Below are 22,394 nucleotides of genomic sequence, written 5' to 3'. Positions count from 1 at the left end.
ACTTACCCAACACCAGATGATTCACATTGGGCAAATAAGCCAATTCAATTAGTTAAATATGAATGTTATAAATAGTTCAGATGTGGTATATATCTGCTTAAAAACAACACATCTCACACAGGAGAGAAGCCATTTGAAGGACCTGAATATCAAAAAAATGTATTAACTTTTGTGCTCTGGTTAGATAAAGAATATTGGCAATACTTTATTAAAGTATACATTTTATACATAAATTGAGCACATTTGTTTACTGTTTAACATCTTCCATACCAGGCACTTACACCCCCTTCCTGCCCAGGCCAATTTTCAGCTTTCAGCACTGTCGCAGTTTGAATGACAATTGCGCGGTCATGCTACACTGTACCCAAACACATTTTTTATCATTTTGTTCCCAAAAATAGAGCTTTCTTTTGGTGGTATTTGATCACTGCTGGGGTTTTTATATTTTGCGCAACAATTAAAAAAAGTTTTTCTTTGTTTCTGTTATAAACTTTTGTAAATAAGTATGTTTTCTCCTTCACTGATGGGCACTGATGAGGCTGCACTGACGGGCACTGGTGAGGTGGCACCAATGAGGTGGCACTGATGATGGGCACTGATGGGCACTGGTATGCAGCACTGATGGGCACTCATAGGCGGCACTGATGGGCACTTATAGGTGGCACTTATGGGTGACACTGATAGGTTGCACGGATGGGCACTGATAGGTGGCACTGATGGACATTGATGGGCATCACTGATGAGGAGACATCTGGCAGGCAATAATAGTTGGCACTGACTGGCAAGATGTTTGGGCACTTACTGGCATCCCTGGTGGTCATGGGTGGCATCTGGTCATCCATCCCTTGTGGTTATCCCTGGTGGTCCTGGCGGCATCCCTGGTGGTTCGGTGTGGGCATCCACAGGGGGGGGGCAACAATCAGCGCAGACCCCCCTGTCAGGCTCTCCTCTACTCACGTCTGTCAGACGCGAGTGAGGAAAAAACGATAAACGGCTCTTCCTGTTTACACTGTGATTGGACACGGTTGATCATGTGGTAAAGAGCCTCCGTCACAGGCTCTTTACCGAGATCGGTGTAGCGATGTGTCAGACTGACACACCACACCACCGATCACCACGCTGCGTGCCCCCAGGGGCGCGTGATCACGGCTTGTCCTGCTGGACATCATATGATGCCCAGTCAGGATAACTGAACCACCACCCGGCCGTCATTTTGCTATAGGCCAAGTGGGAAGTGGTTAAACACCGCACTGCTTGAGAAAGTCACTATATACAGTGACAAATATGTTTTGAATGTGGCAAGTGTTCTAACCAAAAGACAAGTCTTATGCAACACTAGAAGATTCACACAGGAGAAAAAACATTTAGATGTTTGAAATGTGATGAGTGTTTTGCAAGAAAGTCAAGTCTTACTCAGCACCCAGAGATTTACATAGGAAAATAAGCCAATTCAAAATGAAGGTTATAAATATTTAAGGCATTGAATATATCTGTTTAAATACAACACATGACATGAAGGAGAGAAGACCGGAATACCATGACTCTTTTCAAAGTATGTACTAGCTTTTTGTACTTCAGTTAGATGAAACATATTAATAACACTTTATTAAAGTGTGCATTTCATACTTGCCTGGAGCACAGTTCTTTAGTGTTTAAACATCTTGTTTTTTTTTTTTCTTATAATAAAAATACATAGATACAGAAACACAGTGTTGCAAAAGTATGAGCTCATAAATGTATATCTATGGTATATATACATTTATATACAATGCCTATAAACTGTAAATGAGGCAATACCAAAAGGATTTACATATGAAATGAAAACATTTTTTGTCACTTGTGTCATAAAAGATTCTAACACTTAATCTATCATGTGTTCATATAAAGCACTTAAAAATCCAATAAATATCCATCTTTGTTGTATTTCAGTACAAACCTTGCTGGCTTCCATATTATCCTTATATATTCATTTGCTGGCAGAGAATGCTTGGCATTTTTGCCATAGAATAGCTGGAGATTGATAGACTTTTTCTCATTGTTATGAAAGGGCACTTTTTCTGTGGTAAAGTATACATAGAGAACTGTAACACAGGCCCTAGAAAGTTGAGCATAGTTTGCAAAAAAATTAGATATAATGTTGGCACAGTTGAGTGAGAAGGCCCCACAAAATGCAACACAAACTTTATACATTCTCAGTAGTTTCCCTTTATGAAGACAGACTAATATAATCTGAAACTAGCTAAAGCTGTATATAGTAAAGCAGATTATAACATCTGACTATAACAAGAAGAACCTACATCACAGTATACAGTAGAGTTAAACAAAATACAGTAAATTAAAATTCCTTTGTCATGGTGAGTGTTTTGAATAACATTTTCTTTATTTAGAGAATCTGCTTGTGCCTTTCTACATAAGGAATGCAAAATATATTTATATTCATATGAACCACATTTATACCTTTTTGTTTTGTACCAACACCCTGATCTCACACTGTGAGTTTCTGCAGCATTCCTGAATTATACTTAGTTTGAAATACACAACTTAAAGGGGACATAACTTGTAAAAGATAATGAAATATTTTACATTTTTTTTAATTTAAAGTGTTGCTAAACTCACAACAGTAAAATCTGTCTGTATGTGCAGAATAACATGCTTGTTGTCATGAACTAGTGCGACCAGAACTGTGTGGACTGCAACAGAGTGAACCAAACGTGTAAAGTAAAAAAGTGATATAATTTATTATAAGAAAAGTAAATAAACGGAAGTAAACACACCTCCAATATGACAAACAGTGATTAACCAGCAACCAACCCCAGTGACACACAAGTAACTGCTTAAACCAAAAGCATATACAGGAGTAAGATGTAATCGTAAACAAGCCAGGGTCATACATGGGGGATCAAGCAGATTGGGCTGGGAACAAGACAGGACAGGAAGAGGGTAACAGGAGGCAGGGGGAACAGGCAGAAGGGATCAGGCTGCAGGGCAGGGGTTCAGGAACGGATACAGGGTCACAAGATACAGGATACAGATCAGGATCACAGGTTAGCAAACACAGGTCAGAACTCAAGGAAAATACCAAGGCAAATGTGTGAGCATCTGCCGGGTATAAATTCACAGCTCCTGCAATCAGTCTTAGATGATGCCGGAGATGATGATGTCGGCTCCAGACTGCTGGGAGACACCCGCTGGTGGACACCAATACTCCTGCCCAAAGATCTGATCATGCCACCAGCAGGTGAAACCTTTCCTGACAGTCTGGGCAGGGGGCACATCAAGCACATCAAGCTGGGCAGCGGGCAGGAGCACATCAAGCTGGACAGTGGGCACTGGAATGTTGGACCGGGCAGTGGGCACTGGAACATTGGGCCGGGCATCAGGAACTGGGTCATCAAGCATCGGATCATCAGACTGGAGCGCAGGCACTGGAACATCAGGCCGAGCAGCGGGCACTGGAACATCAGGCCGGTGTCAGGAACTGGATCATCAGGCCGGACAACGGGCACTGGAACATCAGGCCGGGCATCGGGAACTGGATCATCGAGCTCGGCATCAGGCATCGGGTCATCAGACTGGACAGCAGACCCTGGAACATCAGGCCGGGCAGCGGGCACTGGAGCAACAGGCTGAACAGCGGTCACTGGAACAAAAGGATGGGTAGCTGCAGCAGCGAGCTGGGCGTCAGGAACCAATTTAGCACGCACCGTATCAGCAGGCTAGGTAACAGGCACTGGCTCAACAGGCTGGGTAACGGGCACTGGCTCAGCAAGCTGGGTGACAGGCACCGGCTCAGCAGGCCGGATGATGGGTGCTGGCTCAACAGGCCGGGTGACGGACACCGGCTCAGCAGGCTGGATAACAGGCACTGGCACAACAGGCTGGGTGACAGGCACTGGCTCAGCAGGCTGGATGACGGGCATGGCTCATCAGGCTGGACCGTGGGCACTGGAACTTCAGGCTGGACCGTGGGCACCGGAACTTCAGGCTGGACTGTGGGCACCGGAACTTCAGGCTGGACCTTGGGCACTGGAACATCAAGCTGGAACATGGGCACTGGAAAATCAGGCGGGGCCATGGGCAACGGAACATCAGGCTGGACCATGGGCAATGGAACATCAGGCTGGACCATGGGCAATGGAACATCAGGCTAGACTGTGGGCACTGGAACATCGGGCTGGACCGTGGGCATTGGAACATCAGGCTGGAACATGGGAACCAGAACATCAGGCTGAACAACAAATACTGGAGCTTCAGGCCAGACAGCAGGCAGAAGGTTGGCAGGGTTAGGTGGGTTATCAGGTTCAGGACCGTCAGAGGCTAGCTTGACCCCATTGGCAATCATGGAGGCAGACTGGAGTGGATCGGCTGGCATGGAGGCAGACTGGAGCAGCTTGGCTAGCATAGAGGCAGACTGGAGCAGATGGGCTGGCATGGAGGCAGACTGGAGCAGATGGGCTGGCATGGAGGCAGACTGGAGCAGATGGGCTGGCATGGAGGCAGACTGGAGCAGGCCGGCTGGCATTGAAGCAGGCTGGAGCTGATTGGCTGCTGTGGAAGCAGGCTGGAGCAGATCGGCTGGTGTGGAAGCAGGCTGGAGCAGATTGGCTGGTGTGGAGGCAGGCTGGGATAACGGCAGGATCGTATGGGTTGGGAAAAACTTTAGTTTCTTCTTTGGTTTAGTCACTAAAGTTCTGTAAGTGACTGCAGGGCTGTAAGTAAGGGGTGCAGCTGATTGAAGAGAAGGGCTGGAATACGGTAAGGAAGAGGGAGCAGTGGCTAGGGGGAATTTTCGTGGGGTTGTTGCAGGCAGCAGAGAAGAGTCAGATGGGTTAAAGGCAGGCTAGGTGCAGCAAGTGGAAACAGGGTACTGATACTTGGCTGGTAGCAGGGTATAGTGGGCTGAGACTGTGGTTGCCGTGGGTGATGGAGAGAGACATTTGAGCAGGCAGGTGTCTGGCAGCAGGAATGGGCTGTTGTAAGCTGACTGTGGCTAAGTGCAATATATCTGACCATGCTTGTAGTAATGGCTGAACAAAATTCAGTTTACATGCTGCCTGTCTGACAAGAGACTGCACCGCGTTAACACACTCCACTAGCACCTGTTGGGAACATGCTGAATAGTGCTCAAAGAAATATGCAGAGCCATCCTACAAAAGCCAGACTAATGAATCTACCTGAGCCATACTGAAGGGGGAGAAAAGTCATCACTGCCTTTAGGAATACTGGACAAAGCTAGCTCTGCACACACCTGAATCAAAGGCTGAACGTTTTCAAACAGCATACTGCCCTGATCAACTGGAGAATGGGCCAGACACATACACTCTAAAAGTTGATCTCTGGCCCACTCTTTCAATACCTGATGGCAATAATTATTATCCTCCTGAAGAAAGATAAACAACTACTTCTGAATGCATTTTAACAAAAACAACAGAACCACAATGGCTCCCTCTGTGCATACACTTCTGGTCAGGGATAGCCTTGGTATAATGTCAGGAACTAGTGTGACCAGAACTGTGTGGACTGCAACAGAGTGAACCAAACGCCTGTAAAGTAAAAAAAGTATAATTTATTATAATAAAAGTAAATAAAACAAAAGTAAACGCACCTCCAATATGACAAACAAAGATTAACCAGCAAACAACCCCAGAGACACACAACAAGTAACTGTCTAAACCAAAAGTATATACAGGAGTAAGATGTAATCGTAAACAAGCCAGGGTCATACATGGGGGATCAAGCAGATTGGGCTGAGAACAAGACAGGACAGGGAGAGGGTAACAGGAGACAGGGGGAACAGGCAAAAGGGATCAAGCTGCAGGGCAGTGGTTCAGGAACGGATACAGGGTTACAGGATACAGGATCAGGGTAAGGATCACAGGTTAGCAAACACAGGTCAGGGCTCAAGGAAAATCCCAAGGCAAATGTGTGAGTATCTGCCGGGTATAAATACACACCTCCTGCAATCAGTCTCAGGTGACGCCTGATTGCAGGAGATGATGTCGGCTCCTGACTGCTGGGAGACACCCGCTGGTGGACACCAGTACTGTGGCCCAAAGATCTGACAGTGCCACCAGCAGGTGAAACCTTTCCTGACACTTGTTATACTCAGTGTGGAACTTAAGGGGTTAATCCTCTGCATTGTGTAAAAAGGCTCTTTAATCCTGTATGGACAGATCCTCCCCCTCCTGCAGGGTCTCTCTTGGCAAAGGCCAGATAAGACACAGAGTAGTAAAGCTGCACATGCACAGTTTGGTCTTTATTGCTGGAGAGAACATTTTCTTGTTGATCAGAGCTAGCCAGGTCACATGATATTGACATCATACATGTGGGCGTGTATACAGATCCTAAATGACAGCCCAGTCCCTCCCTCCTCCTCCATGCCCAGTAACTAAAAAAGAACACAGTGGGTGGGATCTCACATCTTAATTCATGGATGATCCACCTCCCATAACAGCATGAGGACACTGTAGTGGAAATCTCCTCCTACCTGAACACTAGCACTCAGGCAGACCCTGCAGTTTATCACGTGACCCCGGTATACAGATCAGCCAAAAAGGTATATGGTGGCAGTATTTTAATGTAAAAAAAATATTTATAAGCCGTAGGCACTGTGGGGGGCAGATGCACTACTTTCATATTACTGGGCTTAGTAACACTTTAATTCCATTCAGATGAGAATTTTTTTATAGGATTTAGAAAAAGTGATTTAATTGGGGTTTTGGCAATTTTTAGCATTTTTGCTTGCACATGATTGGATGATAAAATCAGCAGAGCTTCACCTCATTTCAGAGCTTCTCCCCAGATCTACAGCGACTGCACATACAAGTGCATATCCAAGTGCACTTGTAATGCAAAGTGGATTTGCTTTTAGTAAATCAACCCCTTTGTCCGCAATGAGAATTGTTCTCTATGCGAGCACTGAAAACAGTAATCTATGTGAGAATTAAGAACTGTAATCTATATCAGCATTAAGAACTGTACTCTATGTGAGCACTGAGAACGGTAATCTATGTGAGCACTGAGAACGGTAATCTATGTGAGCACTGAGAACTGTAATCTATTTATATTCCTCTCTGCTGCCAACTGCTGAAACTGAAAGGAGGGTGGGGGGTAGAGATGAGCCTTTCTGGGGCTGCAAGGAGAAACGCAGGATCTGGTGAAGGAGTTCTGTCCTCATTTCTGCTGTTGACTGCTGAGACAAGGTGGGGGAAGAGGTAAGGGGGTTGCCACAGCTTGTAGGAGGGGTGCAAGAGCCACATGAATAATGGCCAATAGGGCCGGATTTGGCCCATGGGCCTTGTGTTTTCACATGAGTTCTAAAGGAAGTGTTCTAAACTCAAAACTATGGGGGTTATTTACTAAAGGCAAATCAACTTTGCTCTACAAGTGCAAACTACAAGTGCAAAGTGCACTCGAAATTGCACTGAAAGTGTACGTGAAAGTGCAGTCGCTGTAGATCCGAGGAGGGACACGCAAGGAAAATAAAAAACAGCATTTTAGCTTGCACATGATTGGATAATAACATCAGCGGAGCTTCCCCTCATTTCAGATCTACCCCTCAGATTTACAGCGACTGCACTTCCAAGTGCACTTTCAGTGCAATTTCAAGTGCACTTTACATTTGTAGTTTGCACTTGTAGTGCAAAGTGGATTTGCCTTTCGTAAATAACCCCCTATGTGTCTTCCCTTATTTGGTTTATATGTAATAATGAGTTGTTTTCCTGTGATTGGGTATATCCCAGCTACCGCCCCTTTTCATTTAACCATTTGCTGACTGCAATACATATATATATATATATATATATATTGCAGTTTGCAAGTGGTCTACCGGTATTATGGCTGAAGATATCATCCATAACCCCCGTAGTGTTTTTTTTCAGCCGGCGGCTGGCTTTCTCTTAAAAGCGTCCCCTCTCGCCACTCGCCAGGAAGCGAAAATGCCATTTGAAAAACCACTGCACAAATTCCGTGTGACATAAAAAATTGCAATGATTGCCATTTTATTCCCTAGGGTCTCTGCTAAAAAAAAGATATAATGTTTGGGGGTTATAAGTAATTTTCTAGCAAAAAATACTAATTTAAACTTGTAAACAAAAAGTGCCAGGAAAGGCCTGGTGTTCAAGTGCCTAATGTATAGTCCTCTTACACTCATCTTGAATATCCATCCATACCCTTTGTGTTGTGTGATCTTTATTCCTGAGTGCTTGATAGGACTTACACCGATACGGATGGACAGATTAGAGAGGTGGTCACTTACCTAACATGGACAATGGTAATCTGTGTGAGCACAGAGAATGGAGATCTGTGAGCACTGACAATGGTAATCTGTGTGAGCACAGATGACAGTATTCTATGAGCACTGAGAATGGTAATCTGTGTGACCACTGATGACAGTAATCTATGAGCACTGAGAATGGTAATCTGTGAGCAGTGAGAATGATAATCTGTGTGAGCACTGATAATGGTAATCTGTGAGCACTGAGATTGGTATGGAGAAGAAATCCTACCAAGGAAAACCATACAAACTACAAAGCACTCACTGTGAAATACCACAAAGCAATCTTCAAAGCCAAAAAAGAACATTTCTCGAACACCAGCTCAACTACCTTAAACCGGCCGCAAAAACTTTTCAAAATAGTCACCCAGTCGATGAACCCAATCTGCTTAGAGCCCCCCCCAGCAAACGAAACTCAAGAATTCTGCAATGAGTTATCAAATTTTTTCATCGACAAAATCGACAGCATTCGGAAAACAATTCAACAGAAAAAAACAACCAACCTCACTCAACCAAAGCAAAAAGAGGGTATCGACACGAACATCACACAATCACAGAATTTCTCTCTGACCCCAATCACCACTGACACCACCAAAAACATCATCAGAAGCCTTCCAGACAGCACATCACCAAACGACATAATTCCCACAAAACTCCTGAAAGAATGTTCCGACATCCTGGCTCCTACTATAACCAGGGCCGTCTTTAATTTTGATTGGCCCGGGCAAACCTTTTCTTGCGGCCCCACCCCTCCATTCTGAGACATACAAAAATTAGCAGGTAGACTCAAAATCAGTTTACTGCAGCAGATCACGCAGCGATTGCAATTGTTTGCCAGAGGTTACAGCCTATCCTTACTGCTCACTGGCTGGTTTCTAGAGCAGGGGTGTCACGTACCTGGTAGGTGGAGCCCGGAATGCAGGGAACGGCCTCTCATATACCTCCAACTCGGGAACCCCTGGTAGTGATGACAGGGGCTCGGGAGTGCGAAGGGGCTCAAGTGCCTGACTGGAAGGCTGGAGCAGAGAGCTGAATCAGGTAGTCAGCTGGGAGGTGTCCTGTAGTCTGGAAGCAGGATGTAGACAGCAGGGAGGTGTCTTGTAGTCCGGCAGCAGGATGTAGACAGCAGGGAGGTGTCTTGTAGTCCAGCAGCAGGATGTAGACAGCTGGGAGGTGTCTTGTAGTCCAGCAGCAGGATGTAGACAGCTGGGAGGTGTCTTGTAGTCCAGCAGCAGGATGTAGACAGCTGGGAGGTGTCTTGTAGTCCAGCAGCAGGATGTAGACAGCAGGGTACAGGCAAGCCGGGTCAAACACAGGCGGGCAGATCAGGTACAGAAGGTAAATCCGGGAGAGTAGTCAAAGTCCAAAAGCTGAGATCAGGGCGGGCAGAAAACAGAGTAGCCAGGAACAGTCCAACAGGTATCAGTTAGCAAATGCAAGTAGCAGGGCACAAGGGGTCTTCAGGAACCCTGTAGACCGGACAGCAAGGCAGCAGTGGAACAGTCCTCTCTAAATAGCCTCTTTGGCGCAAGTGTTGTCACAGGGGGTGCGCGCACGCACCCGCGCGCGCCCGTGCGCCGCTATTGGCGCTATTGCGCATGCGTGTACGCCCGTTAGCGCTATTGGCGCTATTGCGCGCACGAGCGCTGGATGGCACTTCTGTGCACAGGCATTCCTTTAAACTTCAGTTTGCTGAGATATTTGCAAGAGGGCTTTTCCTGACATTGCCCCCCTCCAATGGGCAGCCTCTGGCTGCCCAACTGGGCCATTTTACTAGGATGAGCTCTCTTAAAGGCTAGAATTAATCTTTTGGCATGGATGTTAGTCTCTGGTTCCCAAGAGTTATCCTCAGGCCCGTACCCTTTCCATTTGACCAGATATTGAATCTGGTTGCGTCTTTTCCGGCAATTTATGATTGATTCCACTTCAAATTCCTGCTCACCGTCAATGAGTACAGGTTCAGGAGGACCAGTGTTTCGGTGAAGGAAAGGATCCGGGACTGAAGGCTTAAGAAGGGCCACATTAAAGACTGGATGAATATGAAATGACTCCGGTAATTTTAATTCGTAGGCCACATCGTTGATCTTCCTCATCACTGGGAAGGGACCCACAAACTTAGGGCCCAATTTCCTGGAAGGGCAAGCCAACTTCAGATTCAAGGTAGACAGCCAGACATGATCCCCTATCTTCAGATTAAGCTCCCCTCTCCTCTTCTTATCAAAAGTCGCCTTGTTCCGTTCCTGGGTCTTTGACATGGTCTCTTGGAGTAGCTTGTTGTTAGTACTGAAAAAACTCAAGGTTTCCTGGACAGCTGGCACCGAACATTCCGGAAAATTGTTGGACAAAAATAAAGGATGAAAACCATGATTTGCAAAAAATGGAGACTGATTAATTGCAGAGTGAACAGAGTTATTGTAGGCGAATTCAGCCAGAGGTAGTAGAGGAACCCAGTCATCTTGGGAAAAACAGGAATAGCACCGTAAGTATTGCTCCAAAGTCTGGTTAGTTCGTTCAGTCTGACCATTAGTCTGAGGATGGTAAGCAGAAGAGAAGGAGAGGTCAATTTCTAGGGATCCACATAGAGCTTTCCAGAACTTGGAGGTAAATTGTACCCCTCGATCAGACACAATGTTTGCTGGTATGCCATGGAGCCTTACGATTTCTTTAATAAAAACTCTCGCAGTCTCTGAAGCATGGGTAAGAAGTGGCTCATTTTGGAGAGTCTGTCGACCACTACGGAAATAGTGGTGTAGCCATCAGATGGTGGTAATTCGACGATAAAATCCATGGAGATCATCCTCCATGGTCTTTCTGGAACAGGAAGAGGTCTTAGCAACCCCCACATCCTGGTCTTGCTGCCTTTGTTTTGGATGCAGGTAGTGCATGATTCCACGTAGAGTTTACAATCCTCCCCTAGCTGAGGCCACCAAAATGTGCGTTGGAGCAGTTCGGAGGTCTTGTGTATCCTGAAGTGGCCAGCTAATTTGTGATCATGGCAAGATTTAAGAACAGCAACCCGTGTTTGTTGGGGTACAAAGATTTTATCCTTGTACCATAGTAATTCATCTCTGGACTGTAGGGTGACATCTGATGGAAGGAGAGTTGCTGAAGACGCCTGTCTAATTTGAGACAGCAAGTCTCCTTGGAGCATCAGAAAATTCCCAGGAGCAAGGATGGTGTCTGGAGAAGGAGGAACTTCAGGTTCACTGAACATCCGGGACAGGGCATCAGGTTTGGTATTTTTTGATCCTGGTCTGTAAGTGATGTGGAAAGTGAACCTGGTGAAGAAAAGTGCCCACCTGGCCTGGCGTGGTTTCAACCTTTTGGCAACCTTCAGGTACTCCAGGTTCTTATGATCGGTGTATACCAGAATAGGATGAGCCGCTCCCTCCAGGAGGTAGCGCCATTCCTCAAGTGCGGCCTTGATTGCTAGTAGCTCCCTGTCCCCAACATCGTAATTTCTTTCGGGTTCTGTTAATCTGCGGGAGAAGAATGCCACTGGGTGCAATAGGGCCTTGGGGCCCTGTCTCTGCGAGAGTACTGCTCCCACCGCTATCTGGGAGGCATCTACTTCCAATATGAAGGGTAAGGCCGGATCGGGGTGCTTCAGGACAGAGGCCGACACGAATTGGTCTTTCAGGGAAGTAAAAGCAGCTTGAGCTTCAGGAGACCATTGGAACTGGGTGCCTTGACGAGTCAGTTTTGTGATGGGAGTGATGATGGAAGAGAATCCCTTGATGAATTTACGGTAAAAATGTGCAAATCCCACAAAGCGCTGTATTCCCTTTTTGTCTGTCGGAGCTGGCCATTCCAAGATGGCAGAGACCTTCTGCGGATCAATCTTTATGCCATCTATGGAAATAATTAGACCCAGAAACTGAATGCTTTGGCATTCAAATTCGCACTTTTCGGGTTTGGTGTATAAGCCATGTTGGCGGAGCCGGGCTAGAACTTTCTTGACATGCTCTTGGTGGATAGGCAGAGAAGAGGAAAAGATCAGGATATCGTCCAGATATACTATGACAAACAGGTCAAGATAGTCTCTGAAAATGTCATTCACGAAGTGCTGGAAAGTGGCGGGAGCATTGCATAACCCAAAAGGCATCACCAGGTATTCAAAGTTTCTGAAGCGGGTGCGGAAGGCAGTCTTCCATTCGTCCCCGCTTCGGATCCGGACTAAGTTGTATGCTCCCCGAAGATCAAGTTTGGTGAATACGGCTGCACTTCCCAACCTCTGGAATAGTTCGGGTACCAAGGGTAAAGGGTACTGGTTTTTGATTGTAATCTTATTAAGATCCCGGTAGTCTATGCAAGGGCATAGGGAATGGTCCTTTTTCTCCACAAAGAAGATTCCTGCCCCAGCTGGTGAAGTGGAAGGCCGTATGAACCCCTTTTCCAGATTCTCATCGATGTATTTTTTAAGTGTGGCAAGCTCCATCTCGGTTAAGGGAAAGATTCGCCCAAAGGGGACCTCTGCCCCGGGAAGAAGTTCGATTGGGCAGTCATAGGGTCTATGTGGGGGAAATGTTTCTGCCCCTTTCCGACTGAACACATCCAGGAAGTCATGGTATGCTTCTGGAACGGTTTGGCAGTTTTCAACATCGGTTTCAAGACAAAGTAGGGGAGATGGAGCGGTAGTAAATCCTTGTAGACAATGTTGACGGCAGTAAGGAGAGGAAAAGCTGATGTTTCCAGTAGACCAGTCAAACTGTGGGTTGTGAGCTTTGAGCCAGGGCATACCCAGTATGATGGTAAACAGGGGTGACTCAATGATGTCCAGGCGGAGTACTTCTCGGTGGTTGCCGGAAATGATGGTGTCTAGAGGAACTGTCTCTTGTGTTATGGGCCCAGATTTTATAGCCGATCCGTCAGCCCGGTGTACAGACAGTCCCTGTGCTCTGGGTCGTAGAGGGATCTGGAACTTGTGAGCAAAGGATAAGTCCATAAATCCGCTACAGGCCCCAGAATCAATTATAGCGGTTGCCCGGATGTTCCCTCCTGGAAGCTGCAGAGAGATGGGAACAGCCAGGTGAGTGGCTTTGTTAAACATAGCAGATAAGGAAGTTGAATAGAGGGTAGTATGCTTACAGGTCTTTGCCGGACAAGTCCTTACGTAATGTCCAGATTCCCCGCAATACAGGCAGAGGTTGTTAGCCCGCCGGCGCTGTCTTTCTTCAGGGGTGAGAGAAGGACGGATCAGGCCAAGTTGCATCGGTTCAGAAGTATCAGTAGAGGAGTGTGCAGGAGGGTTAGGTACACGTGGTAACATCCACGCTGGGCGAGAGGGACCAGTTGCGCGTTCAGCCCTGCGTTCTCTTAAACGTCTATCAATTTGAATTGACAGGTTGATAAGGTCTTCAAATGTGGCAGGAATGCCTACCCGGGCTAATTCATCTTTTAATGGTTCAGAAAGTCCCATGCGAAACTGGTAGCGTAGGGCGGCGTCGTTCCAGTTTGTGTCGGAACTCCAACGTCGGAATTCAGAGGCATAGTCCTCCGCTGCCCTACGGCCCTGCTGAAGTGAGAACAGTGCTGCTTCTGCGGTGGCTGCCTGTTGTGGGTCTTCATACAAGAGCGCCATGGCCTGGAAGAAGGTTCCCAAGTGATCGAGGCAATTGTTCTTCTGCTCCAGAAGTCGATGGGCCCATGCCTGAGGTTCGCCTAGTAGGAGGGAGATGACAAACCCTACTTTAGTGGTTTCTAAAGAAAAAGTCCTGGGTTGTAATGCAAAGAAGAGTTCACAGGCATTACGAAAAGCTCTAAACTTGCTGCGGTCCCCGGAAAACCTTTCTGGTGTAGGTACTTTGGGTTCAGGCGGCAGCATGACCACAGAGGGAGCAGCAGATGGACCCGGAGCTGGATTAGAGAGAACTTGGACACGCTCCTCTAGTTGCTTATAACCATCTTGTAAGTCTTTGACAGCTTGTGTAAGACCAGCTAGATGATGGCATAAGTCCTCCATGGGCGACGTCCCCTGCGTGGGCTCGGACATGGCTGTCCGGTACTGTCACGTACCTGGTAGGTGGAGCCCGGAATGCAGGGAACGGCCTCTCGTATACCTCCGACTCGGGAACCCCTGGTAGTGATGACAGGGGCTTGGGAGTGCGAAGGGGCACAAGTGCCTGACTGGAAGGCTGGAGCAGAGAGCTGAATCAGGTAGTCAGCTGGGAGGTGTCCTGTAGTCCGGCAGCAGGATGTAGACAGCAGGGAGGTGTCTTGTAGTCCAGCAGCAGGATGTAGACAGCAGGGAGGTGTCTTGTAGTCCCGCAGCAGGATGTAGACAGCTGGGAGGTGTCTTGTAGTCCAGCAGCAGGATGTAGACAGCAGGGAGGTGTCTTGTAGTCCCGCAGCAGGATGTAGACAGCTGGGAGGTGTCTTGTAGTCCAGCAGCAGGATGTAGACAGCTGGGAGGTGTCTTGTAGTCTAGCAGCAGGATGTAGACAGCAGGGTACAGGCAAGCCGGGTCAAACACAGGCGGGCAGATCAGGTACAGAAGGTAAATCCGGGAGAGTAGTCAAAGTCCAAAAGCTGAGATCAGGGCGGGCAGAAAACAGAGTAGTCAAAGTCCAAAAGCCGGGATCAGGGCAGGCAGCAAACAGAGTAGTCAGGAACAGTCCAACAGGTATCAGGTAGCCAATGGAAGAAGCAGGGCACAAGGGGTCTTCAGGAACGCTGTAGACCGGACAGCAAGGCAGCAGTGGAACAGTCCTCTTTAAATAGCCTCTTTGGCGCCAAGTGTTGTCACAGGGGGTGCGCGCGCGCACCCACGCACCGCTATTGGCGCTATTGCGCATGCGCGTACGCCCGTTAGCGCTATTGGCGCTATTGCACGCGCGCGAGCGCCGGATGGCGCTTCTGTGCACAGGCATTCCTTTAAACTTCAGTTTGCTGAGATATTTGCAAGAGGGCTTTTCCTGACAAGGGGTCTTCAAACTGCGGCCCTCCAGGTTTTCAGGAACTACAATTCCCATCATGCCTAGTCATGTCTGTGAATGTCAGAGTTTTACAATGCCTCATGGGATGTGTAGTTCTGCAACAGCTGGAGGGCCGTAGTTTGAGGATCCCTGTTCTAGAGGTTACAACACATAATTTCTGCTTGCCGATTGGTTGCTAGAGGTTAATGTACATTATTAGCCCTCACTAATTGGTTGCTAGGGGTTACAGCACATCATTACCACTTACTGATTGGTTGCTAGGGGTTAAAGCAGATCACTACTGTTCGCTGATTGGTTGCTAGAGGTTAATGCACATCATTACCTCTCACTGAGCAGTGGAGCAATCCCAAATAATTGAGCAAGTAAAAGGGCACATTAATACACATATTACAGGAGAGTGTCAGAGGGTGCAGACATACTACAGGAGAGGTTCAGAGACTGCTGACATACTGCAGGAGACAATCAGAGACTGCGGACATACTGCAGGAGACATTCAGAGACTGCGGACATACTGCAGGAGATTACCAGAGACTGCGGACATACTGCAGGAGATTACCAGAGACTGCGGACATACTGCAGGAGATTACCAGAGACTGCGGACATACTGCAGGAGATTACCAGAGACTGCGGACATACTGCAGGAGACAATCAGAGACTGCGGACATACTGCAGGAGGTTACCAGCGACTGCGGACATACTGCAGGAGATTACCAGAGACTGCGGACATACTGCAGGAGCCAGAGACTGCGGACATACTTCAGGAGTTTACCAGAGACTGCGGACATACTGCAGGAGACAATGAGACTGCGGACATACTGCAGGAGATTACCAGAGACTGTGGACATACTGCAGGAGATTACCAGAGACTGCGGACATACTGCAGGAGACAATCAGAGACTGCGGACATACTGCAGGAGATTACCAGCGACTGCGGACATACTGCAGGAGATTACCAGAGACTGCGGACATACTGCAGGAGACAGAGACTGCGGACATACTGCAGGAGTTTACCAGAGACTGCGGACATACTGCAGGAGACAATGAGACTGCGGACATACTGCAGGAGATTACCAGAGACTGTGGACATACTGCAGGAGATTACCAGAGACTGCGGACATACTGCAGGAGACAATCAGAGACTGCGGACATACTGCAGGAGACAATCAGAGACTGCGGACATACTGCAGGAGACAATCAGAGACTGCGGACATACTGCAGGAGACAATCAGAGACTGCGGACATACTGCAGGAGACAATCAGAGACTGCTGACATACTGTAGGAGACAATTAAAGTCTGCGGACATACTGCAGGAGACAATCAGAGACTGCGGACATACTGCAGGAGATTACCAGAGACTGCGGACATACTGCAGGAGATTACCAGAGACTGCGGACATACTGCAGGAGACAATCAGAGACTGCGGACATACTGCAGGAGGTTACCAGCGACTGCGGACATACTGCAGGAGATTACCAGAGACTGCGGACATACTGCAGGAGCCAGAGACTGCGGACATACTTCAGGAGTTTACCAGAGACTGCGGACATACTGCAGGAGACAATGAGACTGCGGACATACTGCAGGAGATTACCAGAGACTGTGGACATACTGCAGGAGATTACCAGAGACTGCGGACATACTGCAGGAGACAATCAGAGACTGCGGACATACTGCAGGAGATTACCAGCGACTGCGGACATACTGCAGGAGATTACCAGAGACTGCGGACATACTGCAGGAGACAGAGACTGCGGACATACTGCAGGAGTTTACCAGAGACTGCGGACATACTGCAGGAGACAATGAGACTGCGGACATACTGCAGGAGATTACCAGAGACTGTGGACATACTGCAGGAGATTACCAGAGACTGCGGACATACTGCAGGAGACAATCAGGAGACTGCGGACATACTGCAGGAGATTACCAGCGACTGCGGACATACTGCAGGAGATTACCAGAGACTGCGGACATACTGCAGGAGACAGAGACTGCGGACATACTGCAGGAGTTTACCAGAGACTGCGGACATACTGCAGGAGACAATGAGACTGCGGACATACTGCAGGAGATTACCAGAGACTGTGGACATACTGCAGGAGATTACCAGAGACTGCGGACATACTGCAGGAGACAATAAAAGACTGCGGACATACTGCAGGAGACAATCAGAGACTGCGGACATACTGCAGGAGACAATCAGAGACTGCGGACATACTGCAGGAGACAATCAGAGACTGCGGACATACTGCAGGAGACAATCAGAGACTGCGGACATACTGCAGGAGACAATCAGAGACTGCGGACATACTGCAGGAGACAATCAGAGACTGCTGACATACTGTAGGAGACAATTAAAGACTGCGGACATACTGCAGGAGACAATCAGAGACTGCGGACATACTGCAGGAGACAATCAGAGACTTCAGACATTATACAGGAGATGGTCAGAGAACTTTCAGCAATGCACAGCTTTACAGTTGAATAACACAGCTCAGGGTTTCAGCAGTCAGGCATTTTATGGGTGTAAGGACATACCTGGCCAGCCAAACTCACTACATACATTCAGGTGTGTGGGCGGGGCTTCCACTCTCTGCTCTCACTACAACAGTTCCACTGACGCTTTGTGTTGGGGGCTGCATCACCCGTGATTTGGGGCCCCCGATGACAGCTTTGCAGAGCACACAGAGGATACGGGAGGATGTATTCCCGCGCTAGTCAGCTGAGAGGGGCGGGGCCGGGAGCTCCACTGACGCTCTGACCCCACCCACGTGCAGCCTGTGTACTCGAAATAGAGCGTCTGTAGTGAGAGCCAGTGATTGGAGTGGGAGTGTCATTGGAGCTCCCGGCCCTGCCCCCGGACCTCTGTATTCACCAGCCAGTATAGAGGGGGCGGGGGCGGGAGCTCCAATGACACTCTCACTACAGACGTCACGTAGGCGGGGTCAGAGCGTCAGTGGAGCTCCCGGCCCCGCCCCCTCTCAGCTGGTTAGCACGGAATACATCCTCCTGTGTCCTGTGTGCGCTCTGCAAAGCTGTCATTGGGGCCCCAATTCACGGCTAGCGCGGGCCCCCCAACAAAGATTGGGCCCAGGGCAAGTGCCCCGTTTGCCCTGCGCTAAAGACGGCCCTGGCGGCTGCGTGTGTAGAGGCACATTTTCCAATAGAAATGAATAGGATGTCGGTACTGGGATGGCGCAACACCTGTGCATCCTTGTTCCTGTAATAGCCGGTCCTGCACAAAACACACATGTCTGTTCCCCATGTAAATGGGCACTTAAAGTAATTGTAAAGGCACATTTTTTTAATTTAAAATAAAAAAGATGTTATACTTCCCTTCTCTATACAATGGTATTTCATAGAGCTTTCCCTTTCCTCTGGATTCCCCAGCCAGTACTTTCCACCCGTTCTTCTTACAAGTGCCCCCTTAGCAAGCTGGGCTGCAGGGGCACCGGTGCACGCGTACTCCTGAGCCAGGCTGTGTGCATCCATAGCCCCCCCCTGATCCCTCCTCACAGGATTTGACTGACAGCAGTGGGAGCCTATGACTTTCGCTGCTCTCAGTGTGTTCTGTAAAAGCAGGAGGAGAGGAGAGCGGTGGTGCTGCCGGGGACGGCGCTGGATTGGTGAAGGTATGCAGGTAAGTGTTTAGGGATAGGGCAGGGGAAAACCGGTGGTGGGGAATTTTTTCGCCTTAATGTATAGAATGCATTAAAGGATAAGTTCACTTTAAAAGGTAAAAAAAATTGCATTTTTTTGTTTTGTTTTGAGCCTGTAAAGCATTGCACCAGTGAACAGCAGATTGTTGGTGCCATGCAGGTCTCCTGCAGATCTGTCAGTGTATCTATGTGCCCGTACATCCTGTACAGTAAAGCAGATACACTGACAGGAAGACTCAGTGAACTACCACGGCGGTGCACAGAGCCAAGGTAGTTCATTGAGAACTACAAGCTGACATCCGCAAAGGATTGTGGGACTTGTAGTTCATTCATACACAGAGCTCTGTGTACTGACCACCTCTATGATAAAATCTCACCCCTGTCCTGAACCAATCTAGCAATTTCTGTCTACAGTAGATTCCTGTCTTCCACTCTGGACGAGCTCACCCCTCTCACTACACACAGAATCAGGCAGATGACACCAGAAGTCTCAAAAAAACGTAGCCTCAAAAAATGTAGCCGCGCGCTTGAGCATCTGTGGAAAAAGACTTAGGCCCCATACATACTATTAGATCTTCTGCAGCTTTTTGTCTTCAGATTTACCAAAACTAGGTAGTGCAAGGGCCTGCCTGATTACATACAAATTGCAACTCTTAAGGTTTGACCTCATATTATATGGTTTTGGTAAATCTGAAGACAAAAATCTGCAGAAAATCTAATAGTGTGTATGGTGCCTAAAGGCCCGTACAAACGATCATAAAATCTGAAGATAAATTTTGTCCGATGAACGATCTGCCGATTTTCTGATCGATAGTATGCAGCTTTTGACAGCCGATTACGAATTTTCGGCAGACAAAAACTGGATGTGCAGGCTTGAAAATTTTTGTCTGATGTAACCACAACGTCCGATTTCCTTTAATACGGTTTTCTGACAAAAAAAAAAATCTGAAGAGCAAGACTAGGCATGCTCAGAAATGAAAGAACACATACAAAACAATTCAACACATTACGTCACTTCTGACGTTGAATTCTGTCATCAGAAAATGTTCTGATGGCGAGTACCCTCTTCACTTTCGAGACCTCTGAGAGCGCTACAACATTGTGCAGAGTATTTTATTTATTTACGGCATGGAATGTGCCTGTTGTATTTTAGGTAGCGAGATTCTCTTTAAAAACGAATATTCAAGCTTTTGAAAATGCCCATTTATGACCGGTGCTCATCAAGAAGAATAGCTAGTTGTCTTCAAATTTCAGGGTGTGATTTTAGATGCCGTTATTACTATGTATTAAATAATTATTAGCTGCGCTAAAAAATGTGAGACAATGTCACATTGATGTGATAACAGTGTAAACCGTGCAAAAATAAAAAGCAAAACACATACAGCGCTGGTAAAAAAAATATATATAACCACACCATAAATATACTATGTGTGATGACACAATAGAGTCTCATTCCAGATTGATCATTTGAAGAAGACACAGAACGTCCCTCACACCTCTCAGCAAGGACAAGAAGCCTCCATCTTCCATTGGGGACACGGAGGAGAACTTTCCCCTGAATGTGGACACTTGTGAGCAGGAGGAAGCCGAGAGGGACCATCCGAGAGGACCCCAACCATAGAAGACTCATCAGAGGAGCCAAGAGGGACCATCCGAGAGGACCCCAACCATAGAAGACTCAGTAGAGGAGCCAAGAGGGACCATCCGAGAGGACCCCAACCATAGAAGACTCATCAGAGGAGCCAAGAGGGACCATCCGAGAGGACCCCAACCATAGAAGACTCATCAGAGGAGCTCCACGTCAACTTTCAGAACAGGACACCATCAGACAGGGGTCGACATCTGCAAGTATATGACCTACCTGTTATGAACATCAGCCATTTCATATCTGTATCTGCATCAGAGGCATCACTTTATAACATCCATGGTGATTGACTGACAGCACAGGGTGAAGAGCTGCTGTTTGCTTTCCAGTGAGGCTGTTGTTAAGAGCCCTGTGTAGTAGCCCAGCTGATGGTATTTATTTAGGATTATTTATCAGCACTTATTATTTTAACTTTGTTAGTACACAATATATATCTCACTATTTACACCAGCAATTGGGTAGCACCAATTGCGCATCTATTGAAATTTGCACTTTATATATGTAGTTTATTGGCAAGTAGCAGCTGATTTGTGTATTGCACTCACTGTATATTAACATTCACTACCAATATTGCACAGAGCACTTTATACATAGTATATTTATGGTGTGGTTATATATATATATTTTTTACCAGCGCTGTATGTGTTTTGCTTTATATTTTTCAAGTATTAGTACTTTTTTACAGCAGCGGTAATATATTTATCATTTGGTTTATTGTCGCTAGCGCTGCTTTATTCACACATTTTCCGTGCAAAAATAAATATACAATAATAATACAGAGTAAATTATAACAAAAATTAATTTAGGAAGGATAGAAAAACATAATAGTCCAAAATGTAAAAAAAAAAAATTTTTTTCGTGGGGTGAACTCAAATTGGGAGCGTGCAATCTTCCATCACCAGTGATTGTGAAACGCCAAAAGAAATGCGCGCTTACCAAAGGCAAGCAATAATAAGCTTGCGGCTATATACCCAGCCAGGGCCTTTCCAAGAAATGTCAGAAAACACACTGTCAGGGACACTGATCCGGGATCGGTATAGATGCAATGGATGGATGAGGCCCTCCGGTGCCATAACATCAGGGCATGAAAGAAAAAAGGCTATCCATAGTGTAATAATGTAATAATTGTTTAATTATAAAAAGGAGTATCACTTACAAAATAGAAGGTAAAAACAAGCACGAAATAGCTGGCCGGCTTGCGAACGCCCGTGACTCTCCGGGAAATGAACACGCGATGCGTCAGTACGTCGTCAGGACGTACAGGTTATGGCACCGGAGGGCCACATCCTTCATTGCATCTTTACCGATCCCGGATCAGTGTCCCTGACAGTGTGTTTTCTGACATCTCTTGGAAAGGCCCTGGCTGGGTATATAGCCGCAAGCTTATTATTGCTTGCCTTTGGTAAGCGCGCATTTCTTTTGGTGTTTCACAATCACTGGTGATGGAAGATTTCTTTTTTTTTTTTTTACCTTATACCTCACGGTCAGTGAATGGTGGTCGAACGTCCCTTACCTCTGCAGTTGACAGTTGGCAGCTTCCAGCTGGGTTCAAGCCTCTCCCAGTAACGTGTCTTAAGGAGGCCCATAAGAATGAATGAAAATATATTTGTATGCAATATTATATGCTTGTACTGCATGGTGAAGATTACTGCTGTTAATAGAGCACGGACCTCACAGTCTGTTTGAATCCTGGGACATCAGTGTGTTGCAGCAGTCATCCAGCTGATCAGTGTGAGCACGGACCTCACAGCCGACTAGGATCCCGGGACATCAGAAGTTTGATTCCTGCTGATGACATCTAACAGAGTAATTGTCTACTGATGCCTTATAGACCCCCTGTAATTAAGGGGTCCATCTAATCTGGTAAGGGGATCCACAT

The 22,394-nt window shown here is 47.0% G+C and overlaps 1 protein-coding gene across 1 annotated transcript in view; it reads left to right on the top strand.

The window, feature by feature from the left end:
• The window catches only part of LOC141133415 (uncharacterized), a 126,578-nt gene that overhangs the window by 43,821 nt on the left and 60,363 nt on the right, over positions 1-22,394 (top strand). The window lies entirely within an intron of this gene.

The sequence above is a fragment of the Aquarana catesbeiana genome, linkage group LG03, assembly GCF_042186555.1.
Source record: "Aquarana catesbeiana isolate 2022-GZ linkage group LG03, ASM4218655v1, whole genome shotgun sequence".
Lineage (NCBI taxonomy): Eukaryota > Metazoa > Chordata > Amphibia > Anura > Ranidae > Aquarana > Aquarana catesbeiana.
Note: the sequence above shows the minus strand (reverse complement) of the source record. Positions and strands in the feature narration are given on the sequence as shown.